Raw genomic sequence first — 18,237 nt, forward strand, 5'->3', positions numbered from 1 at the left:
AGCTCGTAAAACTCAATGCCAGAAAAGCAAACAACTCAATCAAAAAGTGGGAAAAAGATCTAAATAGATAGACATGTCTCTAAAGAAGGCAGACAGATAGCTTCTAACACATGATGGCTAACTAACACATGAAAAGATGCTCAACATCACTCATTATTAGAGAAACACAAATCAAAACTATAAGGAGATATCACCTTATACCGGTTAGAATGGCCATCATCAAAATTCTACAAAAAATAAATGCTGGGGAGGGTGTGGAGAAAAGAGAACTCTCTTGCACTGTTGGCGAGAATGTAAATTGATACAGTCACTATGGGAGATGGTATGGGGATTCCTTACAAAACAACTGCCATATGACCCAGCAATCCCATGCCTAGGCATACACCCTGAGGAAACCAAAATTGAGAAAAACACATGTATCCCATTGTTCACTGAAAAACTATTTACAATAGCTAGAAAATGGAAGCAACCTAGATATCCAATGACAGATGAATAAATAAAGAAGTCGTGGTACATATACACAATGCAATATTCAGATCAGAGATCAGATTAGTCGCTCAGTCGTGTCCGACTCTTTGCGACCGCATGAATCGCAGCACACCAGGCCTCCCTGTCCATCACCAACTCCTGGAGTTCACTCGGACTCACATCCATCGAGTCAGTGATGCCATCCAGCCATCTCATCCTCTGTCGTCCCCTTCTCCTCCTGCCCCCAATCTCTCCCAGCATCAGGGTCTTTTCCAATGAATCAACCCTTCGCATGAGGTGGCCAAAGTGCTGGAGTTTCAGCGTTAGCATCATTCCTTCCAAAGAAATCCCAGGGCTGATCTCCTTCAGAATAGACTGGTTGGATCTCCTTGCAGTCCAAGGGACTCTCAAGAGTCTTCTCCAACACCACAGTTCAAAAGCATCAATTCTTCGGCACTCAGCCTTCCTCACAGTCCAACTCTCACATCCATACATGACCACAGGAAAAACCATAGCCTTGACTAGACGAACCTTTGTTGGCAAAGTAATGTCTCTGCTTTTTTTTTGAATATGCTATCTAGGTTGGTCATAACTTTCCCCAGTCATAAAAATAAATGCATATGAGTCAGTTCTGATAAGGTGGATGAACCTAGAACCTATTATGCAGAGTGAAGTGAGTCAGAAAGAGAAAGATAAATATCGTATTCTAATGCATCTATATGGAATCTAGAAAAATGGTACTGAAAAATTGATTTATAGGGTAGCAATGGAGAAACAGACATAGAGAATAGACTTATGGACAAGGGAGAGGGGAGGAGAGTGTAAGACATATGGAAAGAGTAACATGGGAACTTACATTAACATATGTAAAATAGATGGCCAATGAGAATTTGCTGTATGGCTCAGGAAACTCAAACAGGGGCTCTGTATCAATGAAGTGGGGTGGAATGAGGAGGGAGATGGGAGGGAGTTTCAAGAGGGAGGGGATATATGTATATCTATGGCTGATTCATATTGAGATTTGACAGAAAACAATAAAATTCTGTAAAGCAATTATCCTTCAATAAAAAAAATTATTAAAAAACATTAAAAAAAAAAAGAAAAAAAGCTAGTGGAGGTGATGGAATTCCAGCTGAGTTATTTAATATCCTAAAAGATAATGCCATTAAAGGGCTGCACTCAGTATATCAGCAAATTTAGAAAATTCAACAATGGCCACAGGACTGGAAAATGTCAGTTATCTTTCCAATCTTAAAGAATGGCAGTGCCCAAGAAAGTTCAAACTATCATACGATTTTACTCATTTCACATGTTAGCAAGGTTATGCTAAAAAAAATCCTTCAAGCTAGTCTTTAGCACCATGTGAACTGAGAAATTCCAGATATACAAGTTGGGTTTCAAAGAGGCAGAGGAACAAGAGATTAAGTTGCCAACACTGTTGGATCATAGAGAGAGCAAGAGAATTCCAGAAAAACACCTACTTCTATATCATTGACTACTCTAAAGCCTTTGACTGTGTGAATCACAACAAATTGGAAAAGTCTTAAAGAGATGGTAATATCAGACCACCTCGTTTGTCTTCTGAGAAACATGCATGTGATCAAGAAGCAACAGTTAGAAACAGACATGGAACAATGGACTGGTTCAAAATTGGGAAAAGGGTATGTCAAGACTGTATATTGTCACCCTACTTAGATAACTTATATGCCATGCTCAAGGAATCACAAGCCGGAACCAGGATTGCTGGGAGAAATATCAATAACCTCAGATATGCAGATGGTAGAGGAATTAATGAGCCTCTTGGTCAGAGAGGAGAGTGAAAAGGCTGGCTTAAAAGTCAACATTAAGAAGACTAAGATCATGGCACCCAGTCCCATCACTTCATGGCAAATAGGAGTGGAAAAAGTGAAAGCAGTGACACATTTTATTTTCTTGGGCTCCAAAATCACTGCAGATGGTGACTGTAGCCATGAAATTAGAAGACGCTTGCTCTATGGAAGAAAACCTATGACAAACCTATATAGCATATTAAGTGGCAGAGATATCACTTTGCTGACAAAGGACTGTACAGTCAAAGCTATTGCTTTTCCAGTAGTCATATATGGATGTGAGATTTGGACCATAAAGAGGACTGAGTGCTGAAAAAATTGATGCTTTAGAATTGTGGTGCTGGAGAAGACTCTTGAGAATCCCTTGGACTACAAGAAGAAAAAACCAGGCAATCCTAAAGGAAATAAACTCTAAATATTTTTTGGAAGGACTGATGCTGCAGCTGACGCTCCAGTACTTTGCCACCTGAGCCAACTCACTGGAAAAGACCTGAAACTGGGGAAGATTGATGGCAAAAGGAAAAGGGAGTGACAGAGGATGAGATGGTTAGATAGCATCACTGACTCAATGTACATGAATTTATACAAACTCCAGGAAATAGTGAAGGACAGGGGAGCCTGGCATGCTTCAGTCCATGGGGTTGCAAAGAGTCAGACATGACTTAGCAGCTGAACAACAACAAGGGAGAAAATTCAAACATTGCTGTTAGAATGGCATATATAATTGTCATTTAAATTAATTGATTTCTGCAATATGTCCTGCTTATGAAAGCACACAAAACATAATCTTTTTTTCCATTTCTGTTAAGTAATTATTGGAAAGAAGCTATAAATTATCTTCCTTAAAAACAAATAAACCAAGTCTTCACCCTACATCTCCTTACTTTATGGCACCCCTCCCATTTTTCTGTTCCTGGTAGCGATTTATAATCTAATTTTCTTTTTTCCCTCTTTTTTCTTAAAAATAGTTCTTCATCCCCATCACTCTGTTGACATTTTATTTTTAGGTTGCAATGACTTCCATTTTATAGAATAGATCAATTGTCAATCTCCTGATCACTTGATCTATCAGAAAGATTTGAAGCTGTGCATCATTCCCCTTTTTGAAACACTTTATTTCATTGATTTCTGGGGATTCCATCTCTCATGGCTTTCATCTTACCACACTGGCACATCTTTCCCAGTCTCTTATGGTATGCCCTTTCTTCTTTTTGACCTCTAAATGTTGGGCTGCCCTAGAGTTTAGTCTAGGACCCTCTATTTTTCTTTATTATAATCCCTGTCTAGATGACCTCTGCCTAATCTCAAACTTTAATATCATATCACCTGTATCCTCATGATGCCCATATCTATGCTGCTGCAACTTCTCTTTTTTGATCTGAATATCTAAATTACCTACAATGATATTTCCTTTTAGAATTAACACCTACAGTAAAGAACTTTTCATTTCCCTCCCAAACTTGATCCCCAGGGTTCCTATTTTAATAAATGGCTTCCAGGCACGTCCCACTCCCATGGATCCTACCTGGGCTGTCCACCACAGTTGTGCTTCTTGGGCACCCAAAAAACAAACTTCTCCAGCAGCCTATGGAATCCTGTCCCTAAGAAGCATACAACTATGCAGCTGGCTACTGAACCAGATTTCTTATGGTTAAGGATATTTACTGTTGAGGCAGAGCAATGACTTTCACTGTTCTTCACTGTGTAGTGATCTGCAAGTACAGGGTGACATACCAGTAATCTCATGGTGCCAAGTAATCTTATGGTGCCCTCCTAGAAGCTCATGTGTAGCAGTTTGCAGTTGGAGATGATTGACTCCACTGGGGCTCTGCTCCAGACTCCCTGTACTTCCCTGAGAGCAAACCTATGGCATTTGCAACACATTAGTGTGCTTTGGCTTATGCATATGCCTTGACACACATGTTTGGGATTTGGAAAGAAAATAACTAGTAAACCTCAAAGAGCTGTTTCATTTGTACTGCACAGATAGTGTTAACTGTAGGTTAACACAAAACTGTTTTATATATTTGGTTAATGTACTTGCTGATACTGAAAAACACAAATTCATCAAATATATAGAAACATGAATTCTGTTTCAAAGAAACATCTAGGTTCTATATTCATCATTGATTAATACCTTCAACTCTCTTTTTGTCTGTTCAATACCAAGGTTCTGTGGAAGTTTTATTTATCAACATAATTGTGGTAGAGTTAGAAAGAAAGCCAAATGATTCTTTTAATCATATCTGTTAAAATGAGAAACCTGGAGATAGAAATGGTTCCATGTTTTCAGAAAAATATCAATTATGTTTCTTGGTGAAAGTCAAAATATGCTTATGTGTTCTATTAATAAATCCAGTTGTTCAGTCACTCAGTCATGTCTGACTCTTTGTGACCCCATGGACTGCAGCACACCAGGCTTCCCAGTCCTTCGCTGTCTCCGAGTTTGCTCAAACTCATGTCCATTGAGTTGATGATACCATCCAACCATCTAATCCTCTGTCATTCCTTTCTCTTCCTGCCCTCAATCTTTCCAGGGTCTTTTCCAATGAGTTGACTCTTCACATCAGGTTTCATGTGTATTGAAAGATTAGAAATTAAATGTCTTCAGGGTCTTTTCCAATGAGTTGACTCTTCACATCAGGTTTCATGTGTATTGAAAGACTAGAAATTAAATGTGAATTGGAAGTAAAGAGGAGAAAGTTGACAGTGTATCCTCTATACACAAGTGTGTTCCCTCTTATAGCCTGCTGTGGATAGCAGTAGGGCAATATCTTTCATAATTAAAAAACATCTTTCAATTCAGCAATTCCAGTTGTCAGCACTGATGCTACCATTATATTTTCCACACGTACAAAATTCTTCCCTGCAGCATTTCTGTGAGTTATTCTGAAGAGGGAAATGGTACATTCCTGGCCTGAATAAGACAAAGTGCTAACTAAAGACACAGACAGGAATTTTCCTGGAACAGTCTTTCATATATACATAATCGACACTAATCTCAAGGTTTTTCAAAGACTCTATAAACAGCTGAAATTGTTATTATAACGATCTCTCTAGATGGTCCAAGACAGAATACCCCAACTGGCCTCTGAATAGAACTAGCCAGCGAATCAGCAGCTTATTCAAGGAGAGGAAAATATAAGATACACAGATTGTTATTATATTTTTATTCTTTATTTTGCCTCTATTTTTCCTCTATAATCCCTGGTGGGCTTTTTTTTTCTTTCATTTTTAGATGAAATCAATCTATTGATTGCTTTCCCTTATATATAAGTAAAATAACATGTTAATATTACTATATGTCTGATCTAATTAGTTGACACTATCATATAGAAGGATTGGAAAGAAATTGTCTGCAGCCAAATCTATTTCTAAATTAGAAAAACCTAGATGTACAATTACTTGAAGGGGTTAATAGACCAAATAAGGATGAATTTCACAAAATAGCACAGTGGAGATTTTTACTCTTTCAGATGGTGGAGGGCAAGAGAAGAAAGGCTTTGGGAACTTCAATAAAAATTGGAAATGACAAGGAGAGAAAAGGAGGAGGGTAAAAGGAAAGGTGGAAACTCTAAAAACAAATCTCTGGGCTGCTAAAGTGTTTTGAGGCAAAGCATGGCTGTCAACAAAGGTTCTGTCTTGTGCCCCTTCTTCCTCTCCTGAGGGTCTTCAAATGTCATCTTCCCCATGAGATGGTATTCCGGCTGCTATTCCCAAGGCTGAATTCATTCACTTTAGTTTGAATGATGACCATAGGCAGGCATGACTGAGGACCCTGTAAATACTCATAAGGACATTGGTGTGTGTTATGGAGACACCACAGTATAGGAGTTAAAGACAGATTCTGCTGTCACCTGTGTGATCTTGGACAAATTTCTCTCTGATCCTTGGTTTCTTCATTATAAATGAAGTTAATAATTGTACCAACTACTTACAGTTAAATAAAACAAATATGCTGTTACATGTAAAGCACTTCAAGTGCTTTAAAACATCTCAAAAAAAAAAAAAAAAGAAAGAAATTGTCTTTCAAAAAAGAACTGTTTAAGTAAATTATTAAATATCCGTGTAATGTAATGGTGTGCATGCATGCTCAGTTACTCAGTTGTGTCCAATTCTTTGTGACCCCATGGACCATAGCCCTCCAGGTTCCTCTGTCCATGGGGATTCTGCTGGCAGGTATACAGGAGCTGGTTACTATTTTCTACTCCAGGGGATCTTTCTGGCCCATGGCTTGGCCCTGAGTCTCCTCCTTTAGCAGGCAGTTTCTTTACAACTGAGCCACCTGGGAAGACCCAGTGTAATGGCATGTAGCTATAAATAAGAACAGGATAGTTCTATAAGCATTAATCTGTAAAGTTTTCTAAGATACAAGCAATGTGCAGAATAGTACATGTAGTACACTGTCTTGGAGCAGGCAATGGCAACCCACTCCAGTACTCATGCCTGGAAAATCCCATGGAAGGAGGAGCCTGGTAGGCTGCAGTCCATGGGGTCACAAAGAGTCGGACATGACTGAGCAACTTCACTTTCACTTTTCACTTTCATGCATTGGAGGAGGAAATGGCAACCTACCCCAGTGTTCTTGCCTGGAGAATCCCAGGGATGGGGGAGCCTGGTGGGCTGCTGTCTATGGGGTCGCACAGAGTCGGACACGACTGAGGTGACTTAGCAGCAGCAGCAGCACACTATCATTTGAAGAGGTTAAAAGAACAAATAATTATATAGTTTTAATACATACCACATCTTTGGAAAGAAACAAAAACTAGTAATGACAGTTGCTTTCTGGAAAGGGATGCTGGGGGCTGAGAACAGTAAAGAGAGACTTAACTTTTTCTGTATATTCTTGGAAATGGCAACCCATTCAAGTATTCTTGCCTGGAAAATTCCACAGACAGAGGAGCCTGGCAGGCTACAATCCATGGGGTCGCAAGAGTTGGACATGACTGAGTGACTTTCACTTTCACTTTGTAACTTGTTCAGTGGGCTCTGCACCAGATTATAACATATGGAGGGCTTTCCACACTATCAATAAGCAATTCTGTGACACAAGTGGAAATGTCTACAATTCAACTCCATTCTATCTACCCAGAGATAGCATTGGATCCCACAGGTAAAGGTGCTCAGTTCCACAGGACTGTGTTGTGTTCCTGTCCCAGCCCACCACCCAGTTCAGACGCCAATCACAAGCCCAGTTTCTCACCTGTGCTTTTGACAAATGGGCTGCAGATTGGAGGTTCCCATGACCCCTTTCTTGGATTGCTTTAATTTGCTAGAGCTGCTCATAGAACTCAAAGAAACATTTTACTTACTAGATTATTGGTTTATTATAAAAATATATAATTATGGAACAAATAGATGGAAGAGATGCCTAGGAAAGACATGAGTAAGGGCACAAAATTTCCATGCCCTCTCCAGACATGCTGCTCTTTCCAAATTTCCTTGTGTTCACCAACTCTGAAGTTGTCCGAACTTGTCCTTTTGAGTTTTTATGGAGACTTCATTACATAAGCATGATTGATTACAATATTAGCCATAGATATAGATAGCCATACATATTAACTCCATCTCCTTTCCCCTTCCCCAAAATCAGAGGTGGGACTGAAAGTTCCAACCCTCCAATCCCATGGTTGAATATCCTGGCAACCAGCCCATCCTTAAGTTACCTGAGGGCTTTCCAAAAGGGACTTCATTAACATAGGACAAGACATGTATATTGCTGTCACCACTTTGTAGGAAATTCCAAAGAGTTTTAGGAGCTCTGTGCCAGAAATAGGGATAAAGACCAAAATTACACAGACAAATGTGTGTATGTGTGTGTAGGCTCAGTTCTTTTTGACTCTTTGCAACCCCATGGACTGTAGCCCACCAAGCTCCTCTGTCCATGGAGTTTTCCAGGTAAGAATATTTGAGTGGGTTGCCATTTCCTCCTCCAGGAGATCTTTCCAACCCAGGGATCAAACGTGGATCTCTTCCATCTCTTGTGTCTCCTGCTTTGGCAGGTGGCTTCTTTACCACTGTGCCACATGGGAAGGTAACCCCCCCCACATATACATATGAATGTATATATTTCTCTTACTATAAATCACAATAAAACACTTGTGAATTCAGTATTTTGTGAATCTGTCAGCTGTTAGCTATGGAATAGAATATTAAGTTTGCATTTATGTTTTGCTTGACATTGATCTTCCTAGATTTTATATATATATATATATATATATATATATATATTTTTTTTTTTTTTTTTTTAAAATTTTGGCCTGTGCTGGATCTTTGTTAAAGTGTAAAAGCAGCTAGCTTTCTCTGAAGCAGCATGTGGGTTCAGTAGTTGTAGTGCATGGGCTTAGCTGCCACCAGGGAAGTCTGCCTCCCACAAATATTTATTAATATGCAAAATTGGAAAGTTACTGGAAAAAGAGTGAAAAAAAAATGTCACATGGCCCAAGCAACTATCGTTACCCCTAGTCTTGATATACTGAAGTGAAAGTGTTAGTCCCTCTGTAGCATCAGAACTCTTTGTGACCCCATGGAATGTAGCCTGCCAGGCCCCTCTGTCCATGGAATTCTTCAGGCAAGAATACTGGTTGCTGTTCCTTGTTCAGTCACTCAGTTGTGTCCAACTCTTTGTGATCCCATGGATTGCAGCACACAGGCCTCCCTGCCCTTCAGTGTCTTCTGGAGTTTGCTCAACTCATGTCACTGAGTTGGTAATGCCATCCAACCATCTCATGCTCTGTTGCCCCCTTCTCCTCCTGCCCTCAATCTTTCCCATCAATAGACTCTTTTCCAATGAGTTGGCTCTTTGCATCAGGTGGCCAAAGTATTGGAGCTATAGCTTCAGCATGAGTCCTTCCAGGGCTGATTTCCTTTAGGATTGACTGGTTTGATCTTGCTGTGCAAAGGACTCTCAAGAGTCTTCTCCAGCACCACAATTCAAAAGCATCCATTCTTCAGCACTCCACCTTCTTTATCACCCAACTTTCACATCTGTACATGGCTACTGGAAAAACCATAGCTTTAACTATATGAACGATGGTCAGCAGCAAAGTGTTGTCTCTGCTTTTTCATATGCTGTCTAGGTTTCTCATAGCTTTTCTTCCAAGGAGCAAGCAAACGTCTTTTAATTTCATGGTTGCAGTCGCCATCCACAGTGATTTTGGAGCCCAAGACAACAAAGTTTGCCACTGTTTGCATTTTTTACCCCATCTGTTTGCCTCGAGGTGATGGGACAGGATGCCCTGATCTTAGTTTTAACAGTAATGGAGTGGGTAGCCATTCCATTCTCCAGGGAATCTTCCCCACCCAGGGGTCCCTGCAGGGAGAGGGAGAGTTCTCTCCCATTGCAGGTGGATTCTTTACCATCTGACCCTAGCCCTAACCCAATTTCTTCTCTCAACTCTCAGGTATTCTACTTAGTAGAGGAGAGCCATGTACTGATTTGTGCTATTTGTCAGTCGCTTGCTTTTTCTTAAATTAATCGCTACTCTCTGATGCAATGTTCAGATTTCTTTCGAGAAGAAAGAAGTGAAGTGAAAGTCGCTCAGTTGTGTTCGACACTTTGTGACCCCATGGACGACTATACAGTCCATGGAATTTTCCAGGCCAGAATACTGGAGTGGGTAGTCGTTCCCTTCGCCAAGGGATCTTCCCAACCCAGGAATTGAACCCAGGTCTCCCGCATTGCAGGAGGATTCTTTATCAACTGAGCTATCAGGGAAGCCCATGGAAAAGAATAAACAGCTGTAAACACTACTTTATTAAGCACGAGTGTGTAATTCTCCGAAATATTTCTTTGTGGGAAAGAGATTCTGCCCCGCACGGCCCAATTCAAAGCTTCCGCTAGTGCTAAGCCCAATGTTTCCGAATTTCCCGCTGACCGAGATTCCAGGTCCACAGATCACCCCTCGCAGCCGATCCCCGACCCCGGCCCCGGCGGAGGCGGGAGACGGATGCGGACCTGCAGCCCGGGTAGACAGAGGACCAGAGTGCTGGCCTCTGAAAGGCGGGGACTTGGTGGAAGCGGTCCAGTTCTCGCGAGGTTTCGCCCTGACGGGAGCAGGCGACAGCTCCGCGGAGAGAGTAGGTTTCGCTCACAGGAGGGAGCCGAAGGGCCAGGAGTGGTCGTTGCTACCCGTGGTCCGAGCCGGGGGAGAAGCCGTCACCTGTAAAAAGCCAGTTCTCCCTAAAGTCACCCCTGGGGAAGTCCAAGGCAGCGCTGGCCTCTTCCTTTGGCTGTGGGGGCAGGGCAGGCAAACCTTGCCGGCTAAAGAGAACCGCCCTAAGCAAAGTGAGAGCGGGGCCGGGGTTGTGGGGAGTGGGGGACGAGTGGTGGTGGGGGAAGGGAGCCGGCAAACCTCGCGATAAGAGGTCTGTCCGGAGCAGTTGGGGGCGGCCGGGGGAGGGGCGGGAGCTTCAGCACCGAGGACAGCGGCCGGGGGGGAGGGGGCGGTGTCTGGGTGGCGAGGACGCTCTTAGACGTGATCTTTTCTGGCTTCGGAGAAAGAAAAATCGTTTCAGCCCTTGGATGTTTCCCGTCGAGGCTAGGACACTGGGCCCTCCAGCACCGCATAGTGGTCTTGCATACTGCTGAGGGCCGCGGATCCGCCCTGCGGGTGCCCGATCTCGCAATAAGGAGCGTGGGGGCTTCACCGCCAACAACTGTCTGGTTTTAATTAAAAGATTTCTTGAAAAACGGCAGTGTGTACAGCCTTCTCTGACCTCACAGATCCCTTTTAGATTGTTCAGCCCTCGTCATCCTTTTGACAGCCGTGTTCTCCGTGCATTTTATCCTTGAAATGAAATGAAGTCGCTCAGTCGTGTCCGAATCTTTGCGATCCCATGGACTGTAGCCCACCAGGCTCCTCGGTCCATGGGATTTTCCAGGCATGAATACTGGAGTGGGTTGCCATTTCCTTCTCCAGGAGTGGAGATTATCCTTAATCTTTCCTAAAATTCGTGTTTGTGTTGGATACGCCAAGAACATAAACACAGGTGTCCGGGCTCCCGGGGAGCTGGAGCTTAAAGTGGATCTAGTGAAGCAAACCAGCGGCGTCTCTCCCAGGTGGTCATCCGGCGGCTGCCCCCCAGCATCACCAAGGAGCAGCTGGAACAGCAGCTGCACCTGCTGCCCGCACACCTTTACCGAGCTCAGGTGAGAAGCCTTTACGAACATTAAGAGGCCAACCTGGAGTTCCCTGGTGGTACTGTGGTTAGTACTCCGAGCTTTCTCTGCTGGGCCTGGGTTCAACCCCTGGTTGGAAACTAAGACCCCACAAGCTGCACTGCGGGACCTTTGATTTTCTACCTCTGAGGACCAGCTTTCTAACCCTGGCTTTGTGCAGTAGAGAGACCAACCTAAAGTGCCTCTCTGAAATCTTTAAAAAGATCTGTTAATATTTTGTTTGGTTTTCTTGCCAAAGAATATCCAGATTGTTGAAAGTAATTGAGAGGTTATTCTTTGGCATAAAGGTTTTATCTGAAGTTGTCGGGAGCCACGTTAGGCATTACTGACAAAATGGAGGCACGGCCCCAGGCCCCTCTCCTCATTCTGCAGGCATGGACCTGGGATGAAGGAGTTAGGCCTTGTAATTCTGACTTGTTTTTTCCTCTCCTTGGCTGAGTTGACTAAAAAGGAATATGAAGGTACTTATTGTTCTTGCACAAAGCAGCTGTGTTCAGAGAATAATTCATAAGGTTAATCATTGACATTTGTTTAAGGACTTTTACAAAAGAGTGTTCCAGAATGAGCGCATAGGCTGCAGCTTGAGAACATGGGAGGGATTGCTATCTGAAGCCTATTTGTGAGGAAAATGTTTATGGCAAAGGCATTTACTGAATTTAGGGCTTAGAAATAATTAAAATAGTTAGAAGTTAAAGATGTAAGGAATGTTGTAAAGTTAGCATATTTTACTATAGCTTATAGAAGTTAGGAATTTTTAGAGACACTATACTAGAAGTCTTTTTAAGAGATAGTGAGCTCAGGATGTTAGGGGCAAACAGGATTTAGGAAGATAAGTAGTAAACTGAGGAATGTAGCATGAGTTACAATGTAATCACAAGTTAACTATAGGACACACAAAAGGAAGTAGATACTAGATGGTAAAGCTGATTTGGAGAGAATCACTGAAGCAGAAACTCTGTTTGAAGAGCAACAATGATTTATGAAGATAATAAATCTGGGTGGGGGGGAACCGAAAATGTCAAATCTCTGACCTAATGTTTTTGTAAAAGTATAAAAGAGAATCTTAAACTTGAAATAAATAGGCAGTCCAAGAAAACTGAAAGGCTACCTCATTTTTCTCGCCGACACCATCCATCTCTTCAGGTTGATTCCCTGGCTGCTGGAGCTGGACTCTGGCATGAAATAGTTTGTTATATTCAGGAAAAGAAAAATAAAAAGACATCTTGAGTTTCTTACTATTTTCATTGTTGTCTCTTCTTTAGTCTTTATACTCACCCCCACTCAAGAGCATACATTAACTTTAGAAATCCTGATGACATCCTTTTTTTAGAGATTATTTTGATGGATATATCTTCATTGACACTAAAGTTTGGGTCATTGGCCTTTTAAACTCTTTATTATAATTTCTAAGTACATTAACTTTTGCCAGATGTTTGTGAATTTTAATTAAGAATACTTAGATGCTAATCTAAAATAGTTTCATAAATTTTGATTATGTTATTGTGATTATGGGCTTATGTTGAAAATTAAAATTACATATAAGCCAAAGAATTCTAGCAATTTTGTATGGTAATAACAACGTATTTATGTACTTTCATTGGAGAGTGAAGTTTTTCTCATAAATGAGTGTTCTGGATAAGTAAACTTCACTCTTTTATGTTCTCAAAGTAAATAATTTTATCCTAGTACTAGGTAATAGGCATTATGGATGTAGCATTAAATATGAATCAGACATTGTCCCTGTCAGCCTGAAGCCTTGCTCTCCTTTTGGTTCTTGACTTTATTCTGAGCATGACAGTGAAAGTGTTAGTCACTCAGTTGCATCCGACTTTTTGCAACCCCTTGGACTGTACCCTGCCAGGCTCCTCTGTCCAAGGAATTCTCGAGGCAAAAATACTGGAGTGGATAGCCATTTCCTTCTCCAGGGGATCCTCCCGATCCAGGGACCAAACCTGGGTCTCTTGCATTGCAGGCAGATTCTTTACCATCTGAGCCACCAGGAAAGAGTTGGGTATGAAATAAATACACAAAAGTGATGATGTCCCTAACCAAGTCCCTTATGATCTAAGTCCTTGACGCTGTTTGTAAAGGCCCTGATACTTTTTACCTAATTACCTAACTCTTTCGCTAACTAAGGACCTGACACTGTGCTAACCAACGTCTTGACACTATCTCTAATTAAGATGTTGATACTCTCTTTCCCCAAGCTCCAAGGATGTCCTTATCTAAGGCCCTGACATTGTCTCTAATTGCCTGAGCTTTCCATCACTAATACCCAGATGCTATCTATAACTAAAAGCCCTGATGCTATGCCTAAATCCCTGATGATATCCATAACTAGCAGTCTTAAAAAGCTTTAACTAAGGCCCTGATGCTGACTGTAATGTCTTGGTCTGTCCCTTACTAATGTTCTGACACTTTCCATAACTAAAGACCTGACACTGTTTCTAACCAACAGCCTGACTTGCTACCTAACTGATGTGAAGAACTTAGCCTCTCTGCACCAGTGCTAAACTGAACCCTAGAGACATAATTTTAGGAAGTAGAAAAGATTAGCGTTATCACTTTGCCAACCAGTCGGGGACACAGCATACTGATATCCTCAAAAATGTGTGTCCCAATGACAAAAGATTTGGTAAGGTATTTGTAGAGATAGTTCAAGGACAGAGTTTTTTTTTTTTTTTATCAGAATTAGACTGTGTTCAGGCTTGCACTCCTTTAATCTGGCCTCAGTGGTCTCTTAATCAGCTTTTCTGGAATGAAGAATGCCATCATCCTCCATTTGTTGGAGTTTTAGTTCTGTAAGGAGCTCAAAACTACTGTTATGTGTATCTCTTAGGGCAGAACCAGGACCCTGCCTAAAGGTTGCACTATTGTTCTTGACTGTTCCTCCCTTGTCTCTGCATCCCCTTCCTTCCCTGATTAGCAACTGTTCAAATCTGTGCTTTGAACCTCAGGGAAGTTCCCTGCAAAGAAGTACCAGGGTACACAGAAAGACTTCTATGCCCAAGAAACCCTTAATGTCCCTCTCAGTTTCACCCCTCTCTTCTCTTTGATACTCCTCAATCTTGCGGAGATCAGATGTTTTATAAGAAAAGGAATAATCATTTCAGATTGAGACATTAATCGTGAGTTTTGCAGAGGAAGTTGGTTTTAGGGAGACTCATTTTTAATTCCCACTTTGGTTTTATCTTTCCCCACATCTTTCAGGGGGTGGGGTGATGACTGCTCTGACTACTTAAATGGGACATAGGCCTGCCTAAATTTGGGGGAATGGATATCAGAGTAGTAATATTTGACTTTTAAGTCCTGAATCAGAATCTTATATGGTGCAGCAAACGTAGTTAAAAGTAGGAGGAGTGATTGGTGTAGAATGGATACATAATACATGTATGGTTGAGCCCCTTCACTGTTCACCTGAAACTATCACAACATTGTTAAGCAGCTACACCCCAATATAGAATAAAAAGTTAAAAAGGAGGAACTATTACTAAATTTTAATAGTAAATATACATCTCATTTCCTTAGGAATTCAGGAGGCTGAGTCTGAAACCCAGTCTGGAATAAGCACTTTGCAGAGCCTGTTGTCTAGTTCTGTCTCTGTAGGTTTTAACTTCTCATGTACTATTAACATATTCATAACAGGAGCTACTGACCATTACAGGTATGTCTTGTCTTTCTATTAATATCTGATCTAATTTCATTGTTTAAAATTTGACAGTTAGGAGAGGAGTTCTTGAAAACTAAGGTTGCAACTACCTTCAGACATTGTTTTGAGAATGGCTAATGGAATCCCAAGTCTGACATGGCTCAGATGTATAAGCTCAGCACTGCAGGGATGCATCTACAATCACACCCACAGTGGTCACTTAGCTTCACCTTGGGTACCTGAAACATAGGTACTCCTTTTTGACTTTCAGAAGCACTCCCCTCCTCAATGCCAAAACAGATGTATGATGCATGTCTGACAGGCCATGAAACAGGCCACTTTGGTCAGTAACATTTAGGTTAAACCGTGTATCAGAGTGACTTCCTCATGCCTCAGTACGTGAAGATATTTTTTTCCCTTTTGATTACATGTCTTCAAAAGAGAACACTGATGATCAAAATATATATCCCTCAGTGCAGGAGTGATTCAGCTCTTTGCCCTGCATGTGTATCATGTCCCTCAGTGCTAGGATTCTTCTCTGTTTGCTGAGGTAATCCATGTGGGGGGAATACTGATCAAGTATTGTGAACATGCTCAGAGGCATGTTAATGAGAAAATGCTTTACAGGCCATACATTTTATCATTTATACCCAGTTGTCACATAAGCATTATACATGTGCTTTGAGCAGTAGACCTAAAGTAAGTAGTGATACATCATGCATCATTACACTCTGATAACTTCACTAGACAAGTTCCCTTTCCTTCTAAACATTAGGGAAAAAGCAAAGCTAACATAAATATGGAGTTCAGTACAGAGGTGTCATTCATCCAATTGCTCGAAGTCCTACTTAGCTTGAAGGGAAGGATTTCCCTATATCTGGAAAACAGATCTAAACCAGTAATGAAAGAAAACCATAAACATAACCATGTTCACCAATTCACTCAGTAAACAATCCTTCTGTTAACTTTTTATGAAGCCATGAGATTTTCAAGTAAGATTTTTAATTTCTTATCCAGTTCAGTGGTATGATATGATGTTTGTTAAACAGTCCTCTACATCAACCTTGTCGAAGGTGGAGCACTTTTGCAAAATCGTTAGAGTACAATAACTGTCTATAAATCACGAAAAGACTTAAAAGGCATAGTTAAACACTCATTCACAATGTGATTGACCAAGGAAACTTAGTTACTACTTTGACATTCAACATTTAAAATAGCTAGAATTATGACTGATAACATTTTATCAGGACTTACTAGATTTTTATGAATTCCATGTAATTTAACATACTGATCAAACATTTCTAAGATGTCTCAGTGGCCTTTTAAAGCATCTCAAAGTTAGCAGGAGATCAAAAGAACTATTAGAATCTGTCGAATAGTACTTACTTAGCCAAAGAGAATAGTTAATTCCAGCACAAATACAGATAACTTAAAGGCAAAGGAACTCACAGTTCAGTTCAGTCACTCAGTCGTGTCCAATTCTTTGTGACCCCATGAATTACAGCACGCCAGGCCTCCCTGTCCATCACCAACTCTTGGAGTTCACCCAAACTCATGTGCATCGAGTCGGTGACGCCATCCAGCCATCTCATCCTCTATCATCCCCTTCTCCTCCTGCCCCCAATCCCTCCTAGCATCAGGGTCTTTTCCAATGAGTCAACTCTTTTCATAAAGTGGCCAAAGTATTGGAGTTTCAGCCTCAGTATTAGTCCTTCCAATGAACACCTAGGACTGGTCTCCTTTAGAATGGACTGGTTGGATCTCCTTGCAGTCCAAGGGACTCTCAAGAGTCTTCTCCACACCACAGTTCAAAAGCATCAATTCTTTGGCGCTCAGCTTACTTCACAGTAACTTCACAGTGGAGTTACTTTCACTCCACTGGAAAAACCGTAGCCTTGACTAGACGGACCTTTGTTGGCAAAGTAATATCTCTGCTTTTGAATATGCTATCTAGGTTGGTCATAACTTTCCTTCCAAGGAGTAAGCGTCTTTTAATTTCATGGTTCCAGTCACCATCTGCAGTGATTTTGGACCCCACAAAAAATAAAGTCTGACACTGTTTCCAATGTTTCCCCATCTATTTCCCATGAAGTAATGGGACCAGATCTTAGTTTTCTGAAGGAACTCACAAGCACCTTCCAAATGAAATTTTCTGGAACAAAAAAAATCACCCAAATGGGAACCAAGATTATGCCGAATATACAAAGTTAAAAGGACTTCAGACTTCATGCCAGGGAGTTACTACATGCGGGCCAAGGAGTCGCAACATCCCAAGTGATACTTTTCTGGTGTCCAAAATTAATTCCGTGGAGTAGGACATGTGAATAGGTCCAAACAGGATGAGTAACATTGTACAGGAGGCAGGGATCAAGATCATCCCCAAGGAAAAGAAATGCAAAAAGGCAAAATGGTTGCCTGAGGAGGCCTTACAAATAGCTGTGAATAGAAGAGAGGCAAAAGGCAAAGGAGAAAAGGAAAGATATATCCATTTGAATGCAGCGTTCCAAAGAAGAGCAAAGAGAGATAACAAAGCCTTCCTCAGTGATCAGTGCAAAGAAATAGAGGAAAACAATAAAATGGGAAACTGTAGAGATCTCTTCACGAAAATTAGAGATACCAAGGGAAATTTTCATGCAAAGATGGGCACAATAAAGGACAGAAATGATATGGACCTAACAGAAGAAGAAGATATTATGAAAAGGCGGCGAGAATACACAGAAGAACTATACAAAAAAGACCTTCATGACCCAGATAATCACAATGGTGTGATCACCAACCTAGAGCCAGTCATCCTGGAATGTGAAGTCAAGTGGGCCTTAGGAAGTACCACTACAAACAAAGCTAGTGGAGGTGATGGAGTTCCAGTTGAGCTATTTCAAATCCTAAAAGATGATGCTGTGAAAGTGCTACACTCAATATGTCAGCAATTTTGGAATACTGAGCAGTGACCATAGAACTGGAAAAAGTCAGTTTTCATTCCAATTCCAAAGAAAGGCAATGCCAAAGAATGCTCAAACTACCACACAATTGCACTCATCTCACATACTACTAAAGTAATACTCAAAATTCTCCAAGCCAGGCTTCAACAGTACATGAACCGTGAACTTCCA

Source organism: Bos mutus, chromosome 17 (genome assembly GCF_027580195.1).
Source record: "Bos mutus isolate GX-2022 chromosome 17, NWIPB_WYAK_1.1, whole genome shotgun sequence".
Taxonomy (NCBI): domain Eukaryota; kingdom Metazoa; phylum Chordata; class Mammalia; order Artiodactyla; family Bovidae; genus Bos; species Bos mutus.